Source organism: Prunus mume, linkage group LG8, assembly GCF_029339155.1.
Source record: "Prunus mume cultivar Tortuosa linkage group LG8, ASM2933915v1, whole genome shotgun sequence".
Classification (NCBI taxonomy): domain Eukaryota; kingdom Viridiplantae; phylum Streptophyta; class Magnoliopsida; order Rosales; family Rosaceae; genus Prunus; species Prunus mume.
Genome location: NC_142705.1, coordinates 15,635,715 through 15,647,750, shown reverse-complemented (window position 1 = coordinate 15,647,750; position 12,036 = coordinate 15,635,715). Strand labels below are relative to the sequence as shown.

General features: G+C 40.2%; 1 pseudogene; it reads left to right on the top strand.

Moving 5' to 3' along the window:
• Positions 1 to 4,720: 4,720 nt before the first annotated feature.
• Positions 4,721 to 8,761, top strand: LOC148914831 (uncharacterized; annotated as a pseudogene).
• The last annotated feature ends 3,275 nt before the right edge of the window (positions 8,762 to 12,036 follow it).

The following is a 12,036-nucleotide window of genomic DNA, read 5'->3' as shown; positions in this document are numbered from 1 at the left end:
GAAAGAATGGGCATACGAAGGGGTTTATGGATGAATAGGGACAGTGATAAAGCTAGAAGGGATCTTGCATTCTTTTCTATGAAACCGAATGACATGAAAGAGTTTCTAAACTTTGTATCGTCTGTAAAGTTTCCCGATGGGTATGCTTCTAATATCGCACGTTGCGTGAATGTTGATGGGGGTAAATTTACTGGACTTAAAATCCATGACTGCCATGTGTTTGTGCAACGCCTACTTCCTATGGGTATTTGACACCTATTGCCGGAAGATGTAGTCAAGCCAATCATGTTGTTGTCCAGATTTTTTTCACAACTCATGGCGAAAACATTGCGAAAGACAGACATTAATCAGTTGCGGCATGACATTGTCCAAGTCCTATGCAAGTTTGAGATGATATTCCCTCAAGCTTTCTTTACAAGTATGATCCATGTGATGGTTCACTTGCTAGAAGAGGCATTGCTTGTTGGTCCTGTCAACTATCGTTGGATGTATCCAATAGAAAGGAATATAATCCTTATCGTTTTTGTGTATGCATCATTATCACAGGCTTGCTAATTTGTATCATATCATTTTATTTTGGCAGGCTTCTCGGAGAGCTGAAAAAAAGTGTATGCAACAGGACAAGGCCCGAAGGATCAATTATAGAGGCTTAGGTTCAATATGAGTCGCTTACTTTATGCGGAATGTATTTAAAAGATGTGGAGACGGCTTTCAATCGTCCTCGGCGCAATAATGACGGAGGTTTGAGAAATGAAAAACTTTCTATTTTTGCCCAAAACGCACTACCCTTTGGAGATCCTGGATGAGGAGAGTCGTTTTCTAGAAATGACATGGATGTAGCGCATTGGTTCGTACTGAACAATTGTGATGAGATAATGGCATACTTAGATGAGCATGAAGAGATGATGAAGCAAGAACATCCATCACATTTGGTTGCCCAGAAACACCGTGAATTGTTTCCACAATGGTTTTTGGATTTTGTAAGTTATAAGTGTTTTGTATTTGAAAAATATTAATCGTAGTATTTAATTTTGTCATACTAACATGTGAATGATTTTGTATAATATTAGGTGAATAAGTTGAAATCATTAAATTCCCCCACATACAGTGATGAGTTATATAACTTGGCGTTCGGCCCGATTCGCGCTGAATTGTTCTCGGGAAATGTTAACGGCATCAAATTTTTGGGGGCTGCACGAGATAACAAGCTATGTATGCAAAACAGTAATGTCCATGTCCCAGGTGGAGGAAAAAGTACGAACATTGATTTCTATGGCAAACTCACAACTGTCGTGCAGTTGCTTTATAAAGATCGATACCAAGTGATCATGTTTAAGTGTCGATGGTTTGATACCAACCCAAATAGGTCGGGAAGTGTTAAAATCGACAATGGCTTACTATATGTGAACATTAACAGAACTTGGTATGATGACGACCCTTACATTTTGGCAAACATGGCAACACAGATTGTGTATCTAGATGACCCTAAAGCTAGGAATGGTTGGAAAGTTATTCGGAAGATGGATCATAGGAACGTGTATGCTATACCAGAACTAGACCTTACTGACAACGATGTCGACAATGTGGTTGACCAACATTTAGAATCTTCAATGGAAAATGATGCGGAAACACTTCGAGATAGAAATTTTATATAAGAACCGTTTCAAATACAAGGAGTGTCTTCAATCAAAATACCAATTCAGTCAATTACAATTGACCTCGGTGATCTTCCACGATACGATGTCGCAGTGGGCCCGAGAACCGACGATGATGTAGTTATAGAGGAGGAGGAGGAGGAGCATTGGGAGACCGAAAGTGATGATAGCAACGATAAGGAAAGCTATTATAGTTCGGATGATAAATAATGATTTTTTTTTGTAATTTCATTATGTTAATGTACATATTTTGTGTAATACAAATGTTTGTATATATGTATATGAATTGTAACAATGAATTAGAGTTAGCATTGCAATATTAACTGTCAGGAATCATAATGAAAAATAAAATCAATTCTCGCTAAAATCATTTAATATTGTGAAAATCAAAATCAAAACCAATTTTATTACCAAAATGCCCTTATACAAAACAAATTTTTTTATATTCAACTACTTACATAAGTTTTCAAACGAAAAAAAAATATTTATAATGAAACAAACTTTTAAAAAATGAAAATAATAAACAATCTGACATGACGCCAAACCCTTCGCAACAAAGTAAACATCGTTGCACTAATTTTGCGCGACGCAGAAGCCACTCATCGCGTAAAGTTAAACTTTTGCGCGACAAAAAGTAGCCGTCGCGTGAAGATATTTTGCGCGACGAAATAGTCCCCTTCGTCGCGCAAATATACATATATTTTTCTTTTTAATATATACACACGTATATATTTGAAATTCACGATCAAATTAGTTCATTGTATTCATATAGGGTCAAGGAGTGTAGCTGTAAAAAGTCATCAAAATCGGAGTTCAAAAAACCGTTCAATCATGACTTTTCATTTATAACCGTCGAAAAGTTTTGTCCCGTTACTTGATCTCTAAATGTTTTTTCCGATTTTTGGGGTCTATGATCTCGAAGTATAAACAAACAAGTTTGATGGCTGGATTACTGAAACTAGTTTCGTAAAATGTGTATGCCATCAAAACAATAGAATCATCAACAATGAAGAATTTACTTATACTTTCGTTAAACATAACATAAGATTATGTGTTATCCCTTAGTGTAAATATATTAAATTGAAGATCAAATTCAGTCATTGTATTCATATTGGGTCAAAAAATGTATCTGTAAAAAATCATCAAAATCGGAGTTAAAATTACAGTTAAATCGTGACTTTTCATTTATAACCGTCGAAAAGTTTTGTCTCGTTACTTGCTCTCTGAATGTTTGTTTTTTCCGATTTTCGCCGTATACGATCTCGCAGTATAAAAAATGAAGTTTACCGGTTGGATCGTTGAAACTAGTTTAGGGTTTAGTGTTTAGGTTTTAGGTTTTAGGATTTAGGGTTTAGGGTTTAGGGATTGTGCGACGAAGAGAGACATTTTTCATTGTGCAATGTGCGCAAAGCATAGGATTGCGTGACGACAGCACGTCTTCGTCGCGCAATCTCATCCAGACCTTTCATTTCCCCCCTCAATACTTGGTCGAAATTTTTTGGCAAATAACATGTTTGCGTGACGAATGGTGACAGTTTTCGCGCAATGGCGCAAAGCATAGCATCGCGACGACAGCACGTCTTCGTCACACAATCTCATCCAGACCTTTCATTTTCCCCTTCAACACTTGGTCGAAATTTTTTGGCAACTCACATGTTTGCGCGAAGAATGGTGATAGTTTTCGTCGCGCAATGGCGCAAAGCATAGCATCGTGCGACGACAACACGTCTTCGTCGCGCAATCTCATCCAGACCTTTCATTCTCCCCCTCAACACTTGGTCGAAATTTTTGGGCTGTATCACATCATTCAAAATATTTTGCGCAAACTCAAAACCCTAATCCCAAATTTTGGGCTGTATCACATCATTCAAAATATTTTGCGCAACGATCATTCAAAATATTTTGTGCGATGGTGTTTGTCCTTTCGTCGCGCAAACTCGAATAAGGTTTCGGAAACAATACGAGCGCCTCATTCTTCCCCAGATTCCATTTCTGCAAATCTCTCTCTCTCTCTGCCATCACCTCAGCCTGCCTTCCAACCCGTAGCTTCCCGCTGTCACCTGGAGCTTCCCGCCCGTCACCGTCGATCCTCCCGCCGGAAATTGCTCGGTTTTCACAGAATCTTCGCCAACCTCGTTCTCTCTCCTCCGGCCTCCAAATCTGACAATTGAGGTATGGTTTTTGGCCTATTTTTGATGGTTTAGCTGATGGTTGGGTAGGATTTGCATAATTGTTTGAATAGGGTAGTGGATTTGAAACCCTAGGTTTCGGCCGGTTTTTGAATTCAAATTCGGCCACTTCCGGTCGTTTTTCGGGGTTGGTCCGAAAACAAAGTGCCTCCAATTCATGTTTTGAACCTAGGGTAGGAACCTTGGCCCTTAATTTGTTGAAAATTCCTGCGATTGTTATCATTTTGGACACCCACGCGCTGCCGGCCCGTGGGATCTTATGAGTGCATTGAGTCCCAGTGCAATCCCCTGGTTGTGTCGAGCGCGTAGATGTGTTTGGATTGGAATTTGGTTACCATTTGAGTCTCAAACAGATTTTGCCTATTGTGCGATTTCCGGGTTTGATATGTTCGGACCATTGGATGGAACTCAAACTCATGCATGTTGTACGTTGTATTTCTAGGATCTTGTAGGATTTGACGGATGGTGGATCAGAGTCTCGGATACTTCGAACTCGCAAACCCTAGGTCTATGCTTTTAATTAATTAGTTAAGAATCTGAATAAAATCATATGTGCTTACAAATATTTGTATAATTTTAGGAATTTGTATGTGTATTAATGAAATTGTGCAGATGTCAGACTTGATTAGATACGTCATAGGTCGGTGACAACTACACCGAGTTTAGAGCCCGCCTCGGCCGGCATCTGTTGCCTTGCACAGCCAGATTGACGAGTTGGCGATTGGTCCGTGGGGTCCCGAGCGCTGCTTCATCTACTTCATCGATGGCGCGACTGTTAGCGCCGAGCGGCGTCATCAGCTGGCAGCACCACCGATACCACATCGGTGATCGTCGGGCTCACACTAGGTATAGATTTCATACAACTCCAGTTCTTTTTTGTTTTTGTTTTTGTTTTTATTTTTGTATTTTATAGTTAAATTTGTTATTTATTAATGTCATATTTCTTTGCAGCTAAGAGGAACACCCGCAGGCCGTGTCGGAAGTTGAAGACGGCGAAGGTCACTGGGTGACCAACGAGTCGTATCAACATCGGATACGACGAGCGACATCGGGCTGCACCGACGCCAGAGTTGCATAGATCCTTGGCCCACGACATTGGTCACGTCGTGCGTACCTATTGCCCGATGCAATGGAAGTCTTGGAAGGTCATGCCTGACGAGATCAAGATAGAGGTTCGCGGCCAGTTGTCGGTATGTATCCTACCTTTTAATTCTTTTTATTTCAAACTTTATATATTTGTTTGACTTAATGTATGTAATGAATTTATTGCAGAAGAACTACAACTTGGAGGACCTCAACGACGAGTCGTTGGCGTACGTCAACAGACTCTTTTCTGACAGGTACAAGCAGTGGAAGATCGACTTGCACCACTATTTTGAGGCTTTTGAGGATCCGGAAGTCTCTCTTCAGGAGGGTTGCCCGAAGGAGCTTGAGAGGCGGGAGGATAATTGGGCGTGGCTTTGCGCTCATTTTCAGGCGCCCGATTTTGTGGTAATTTGTAATATGAATTTCAAATATATTATATACTTCTTATTAATGTTTATTTTATTTTTTATATTTCATTTCAATTTCAACTAATACTGTTTATTTTTTGTATAATAGAATAAAGCCAAAGTCAATAAGGGCAATAGGAAGAAGAAGACTCTTCTCCACCATTTAGGTTCCAGGCCCTTCTCCTATAGGATGGATGCACGGCGCCGGGTGATGATAAAATAATTATATTTTAATTTTTAATGTGTTATTATTCTTAATTTATTTTTTTCGTACTAATATTTTTCTTCTCTTGTTCAATTTAGAGGGGTCCAAATTCCCAGAGATCGACGTCTTTGGCGACGTTTATGTTCGGCCTGGGAATGAGTTGGCCGAGTCCCTTCATGTAAGTATTTTTTAATTTTAATTCTGATGTTACCCATTCAAGTTTAAACGTTATTATATGAATGTTTTAATTTATATTTTATGTTATGTTAAATAGACGACGATGGTGGAGAGGAGCCAATTGGTTCTTCAAGAGTCCGCCTCCCGACTTCTGCCGAGACTCCGATCAGTCGTGGATCCTCCACAAGATCTTTGGGTTTCAGATCTGACGGAGGCGTTGGATTAGACTTTCGGGAGGAGGCGGGGACATATTGTCGAGGATGGGAATGCTCGGCGAGAGGAACCCGAACCCGTCGGCGATCAAGTCGGTAACTAGTTTGGTGCCGCACGGTGGCCACGTTTGAGTCAAATGTCGGTGATTCTAGAGTCCCTCGCACGGTCCAGATTCCAATCCGCATTTCATACGTCGACCTCCGGCTCGTCCACCCATAGCATCCCAGCAGACCACGGCCCTGCCCGGACCTCCGAGCCGCATGTGCGGGCGACCTTTGTAGATTTGGATCATTATTTGATTAGTTTTTTATTTTCATAATTATTTTTAAAATTTTTCTCCTGTATTATATACATTTATTTTATTTTATATAATAGATGTATTCTTTACAATCCTTTTTTTTTTTGCAATTTCATTTTATTACCCCAAAAAAAAACACCAAATTCATTTCTGTACAAAATTTTAAGAAAAAAACGTAATATTAAATTTATATAATATATATTAATTTTGTGCGACGAAATGCTTCTCATCGCGCAAAGTCACATTTACAAAATAAAAAAATGTATAAAAATATTTTATACATATAATTTATTCTTGCGCGACGTACACCTTCGTCGCGCGAAAAGGATATGCGCGACAACCACTCATTCGTTGCGCAATATCTTTCGTCGTGCAAACGTTAGGGACACATAATGCGCGACAAAGAATCCTTCGTGGCGCAAAATCTGCGGCACGAATTGCGCGACGAATATTATTTGTCACGCAAAGGTGTGTGCGATGAACAGTTTAGGCAACCCTAAACCTTTTGTGCAATGAAGGGTAAACCGTCGCACAATTTTGCGCGACGAATGCAAAATATTGGTCGCGCAAAGTCTGTCTTCACGCTCTTTGCATGACAGACTGTGCACGACAAATTTTTTGTCGCGCAGACATTTGTGCAACTTAATGTATGTTTGGGCGACGAGATTCTCTTCGTCCCGCAAACCGTAAAATGTAGTAGTGTTGCTTGGTTCGATCTTATATTGTAGGAAGGAAGGCTGACTTAGTCTTGTTCAAGAGGCGATCAAGTCTAAGGCCGCACAGAAGGAAGACTCCGAAAAAGTCATCCCGTGATAGTAGGCAACCTAGGTTAACCTAGGTGCAGCTGCAAATTGATTTGTCTGAGTTTTGTTTGATCTGTTCTAGTACATTGTATTATAGGATTGTTAATGAAGCTGGAGGCCCATTTTGTAACTTTTTATGCTACTGCATTGTGTGTGCTGTCAGTTGGTTGTTATTTTGTTGTTTTTGACAGGTGGAAAGTTTGGTAAGTTCATTTTTTAAGGGGAGACTCTGTCTAAATTTCTATAGGAGTCTCGACGCATTTTCCTTTGTTTCGGAGAAGATGATGTTTTTAGAAAGTGGGCCCAGCATTTGTTAGATGTCGGAAAAATAGCAAGGTCCATAACGGATTCCGAGGAATTATGGGCGAGTCTGTCGGCTCAATCAGCCTTACTCACCCAAAAAAAAAAACAGTAACAACAAAAAATAAACACAGTTTCAAATTCTAAAATCAAACGAAGAAGCATGGCCTCTAAAATAGATTTTTTTGCTTTCAGTACAAAGGCTATGAAGGCGGTAAACTCCACGAGTTGCCAAAAAAAAAAAAAACATATTAATCCTAGCTACGAAGTATATTTAAAAAAAAAATCAACATGTATAGTAGTCTCCAATTTGATTGAGGCACCATTGTTGGCCTTCGAGGCGTGGAGCAGGAAAAAGAGCTAGAAGAAGAAGAAAAGGGAGAAAGAGGACCTCGGGAGAAGCGAAAAGATGGAAGAGGCGGTGAGTTCTGTTTTCGGCTATACCAGCTAATTTTTGTCTTTTATTTCCTCTGTTTTGACTTCTATCTATCTGTAGGAGGAAATCCTCTGAGGTGATTGCGAGAGCATCGCTTTGGCGCGAAATAGCGAGCCAAGGCGAACCAGCTCGGAGTTGGCCTTTTTGAGGATGCAGAGGCGAGAACACTCCACTTGCCCTTCGGTATTTGAGGAACAAGCGAGCAAAGCTGCGTGAGCACATGGAATAAGCGAGAACTACCGTTGCAGTCCAGGCTGAAGTGAAAGTAGTTCTTCTTGTTCTGATCTTGTGGTAATTTTTCTTTATCTTTATGTCATGTAGTTACATCCTGTGTTTGCTTCTCTAACTATTTAGTCTTTTCGGTAGAAGTGCCTAGTCTGCTGGAGTTTTGGCAATGATGACCAGCCTTAAGCCTCCAATTATTCTGTAAGTATTGTACTCATTCAGGGTTTTCTTGGATTCCAAAATTTTTGCATAAAACGAGTTGAGTTCTTCTTGCAGATGCCCATCCATTCCTTTCGGGTTCATCGCCTTTGCTTCATTCTTGATCCGGGTGGCGGAATTGAGGCTATGGATCTGGATGCCCAGTGGACAAGCTAGAAAAACTCAGTTCTACCCCTGCAAGGCCAAGTCTAAGGTGGTGGGGAGAGGTGAAGATCCGGCAATCTATTGGTAGGCTGGACAAGGCGGGGAGGCTATTGATCAATTGATGAAGGACTGGACCTTCGCATAAACAGAACATGGCTCCCAAGCCGATACTTAAGATGAGCCTCGGCTTGGCAAGAGATGTGCTCAACCTTCATGATCACTATGAGGATCTTAATCCCACCTTCAAAACCTCTGAGTTCTGCAAGGCCACTCATGAGGCCAACTTGGCTGATTACGCAAAAGCGAAGCGAATTGGACCAGGATGGTTGCAGTGTATAAGGAAGCCAAGGCCACTGCAGATAAGCTGGAGAAGCATATTGAAGAGCTTCAAAAGCAGTTGGTAGAGTGCAGGGAGGTGCAGAGTAGGCTTGGGGCTGGGTGAGTTCCAAGACCAAGGCCACCTTTCTTGTGCAGAGCATGGTTTTAGCTTCCAGGCCTGCTTTGGAAATTGCAGAAGCTTCAATCCACTAGGGGGTGTTGCTTCAAAAGGAACTCTATATCAAGAAGGCTAGCTTACAGGAGACTCTCAAGAAATTAGGGTTCTAACTTTTAAATTCAGACTCGCAATAAACAACTTACCCACGAAAGTGGCTATATTTAAATAAAAGGTTATTTATTTTTGTGGAATTTTTTATTTCTAATGACAAAAGTGAGCATAAGTAAGAATAAAAACGTGCTTAACAATTTACAACAAAAGTAAATTTTGAACATAACTTTTAAACAACAGTTTCATTTTGTTCCCTCTCTATTCCAGGATCCATCTACATAGCCTGTGAATTCCACATAGATGGATAAAATTTCTTCAACCATTTGCCATTAATTGGTGCAGCATGATCATCTCCATCTCAATCCTGTAATCTGTATGCCCCCAAACCCCATGCCTAAGCCACACCCCCACACTGCCACCCACCCATCAAAGCAATTGCTCCCCCTACTTACCCACCACCGCACTCTTCCCCCCACCCCTCAGCAACATTGATGGATCTCACTTCCTCAACTCCTTTTTCGCTACCCATCTCTTTGCAATTTCAAAAACAAAAAAAAAAAAAAAAAGAACTTTGAATATTGTTTCCATCTTTGTTTTTTGGTTTTTTAATTAGAATAATTGGGGTTTATTTTGGTAAAATATGGAGCATGAGTGAGGGTTTAAATTACTAATTATATATATATATATATTTTTGTCAAAACGCTGGAAAATGATATTAATAATGAATGAGAAGGTTTACATCAGAGGCAAGAAAATTAAAGAGCCAGTCAGTTCCAAGGTGATCCCAAACATGATTACGCCCCTGTTTATAAACAGAACCAGCAACAGAATGGGCAGCCTGGTTGCAGGACACTGGGAGCAAGCGCAAAGGAGACCCGAGAAAGAGAAGCCACCAACTGCTGGATATCAAAGACAATCCCCTCCAGATCAGATCTGAGTCCACTGTAACCCGACCATTAAGCATTGAAATTCCCTTTTGAGAATCCGACTCCACAATTACGTCTGTTAGATGAAAGTGAGAACATTCACTGAGCGCATGGCAAATAGCTAGAAGTTCCATCATGAGAGCGGAGGAACCATGAAGGTCTCCCAGTCCACCCGCACATAACAACAGACCAAAAAAATCCCGTATGACCCATCCAACACCCCCACATAAATTACTAATTATATGGGTTATTGGATTATTTGGTTCATCAATCTATATGACGTTGTGGAATTTATCATGAATTCAAAGGAAGTTCTTATGTAGTTCGGTTTGTTTAAAAAACATGGATTTTTTGAGAAGCCCTCAAAGTATGAAATCAGAATGTGCCCCCACTGCGAATTTCTTAGAATTGGGCATGGCGAATGAGAAAATAAATATACAATTTACAACGTAGAGAAAATTTTCATAGAAATATAACTTCATAGGTTTTTTTTTGGAGTGGGTATAACTTTATAGTTTGAGACAACGACGCAACATCTATTTTGTAGGGACGGAAGACGAATGTATTAGTAAATAGAAAGAATCAAATGCACAGCCCAGCAGTATCATCGATCGATCTACACATCCAACCTTGGCTTACGCTTCTTGATCGCCACACAGGGAGAAAGTAGCCCTCTCGAAGAAGAGGCTTCTTGGCAAAATTTATTGTGATCCTCGCCCATGTTGTAATGAAGACGAACCATTACATTAGCCCTTTGTTGATCATCAACTCGATTTTCTCCGGCCTTTCTTTGACGATTTTGAATTGGCATGAGCGATTTATTGGTAGCATCACTGTCGCGGTTCACGGGTAGCGGTCGAGGGTAGAAGAAATCAGTGGGAAAGAAGTTGTATTGGAGGAGGCCAGACATGGATGGATATGGCTCAAACGCAGTCGGAAAGCTTTTTGAAGTTTTGTTTTGTGTCTGATGGTGGCCTTGTCGTTGAAGTGGCTGTATTTTATATTAAGTCAGGACTTGGGGCATAAGTCATTGGTTAATTAGTTTGGGCATTGATCACTGATCTTTCTTGTTTAGACGTTGAATATTCTTTGACCGCTGTATATTATTTGTTCCGCAAGAAAAAAGGGCTGCGTAACGGCTAGAGTCTGGCTTCTGGATGTCAGGAAACTTTAAGCTCTCGTTTGTTACATGGAATTGGTTGGGACAGGACTAATCACAAGGATTAGCTAGGATTGGCTTGACTTGGACTAAGTCTTGTAAGCCTACCCAAATCAAACACCCAAATCTCCAGTTCAACAAAACCCACACAAATACAATACTGAAACACATCTTCTTCTTTTGTTTTCCGCAAACCAACAACCCACAAGGTAAAAGCTTATGAATACCATAAGATTTTCCAAAGCATAACCCAGTATCAAAACAAAAATAAAAAGAAAGATAAAAAAAAGAGAGAGAGAGAGAGAGAGAGAGAGAGAGATTGGAGGCTTACAAGAAGATAGCAGCTGGTTTGATTTGCGGCAAGGGTGATTTGGGACGACAAGCACGTTATACGAAGAAGACGACTCGCTTGCGCACAGGGACGGACCTAGAATTTGAAAATAGCGTGGGCTAAATTTTTCTTACATATTTACAGAGACATATATAAAATGAACTTTAGCAGGAAAATCAAGGTTGAACTTGTATTTTTAAGAATGCTATATGATGAGTAGATTTTATATTATATATTTAACCCTATTCTTAGTATATTTTGGTTAATATTTTGGAAGAATTTTGATACTTTGAATTATATTTCCACTATAGGACTGTCGAACTTCCTCTGGAGCAAAACATAATCAAATGGACGAATTTTGGAGTCATTCTAGTTGGAGGACATTCGTGAATCACTTAGCTTCTTGATCATATCAAATTATCATATTCGTTCACCAAGCGGTGATTTCCTGGCGAATAAATAAAGGAGCGATGTGCAGTGCTGAAATAGTGACGTTTTGGGCTTGAATTGTGTTTTTGGAGCCCAAGGTGACCTCGGATGGGTTCGGGGCCTTCTGGAGATGTGTTCAGACTGTTTTTTTCGTTAAGACAAGCTATATAGGGCCGGATTTGGAGGAGATTTGAGGCTAAAGTGTGGCTGGACAGTTTCTGTGAAGTTTATCCCCACTTAATTAGGACTTCTTATATTCTATTTTATTTTACTATTTAGTTAGCTTC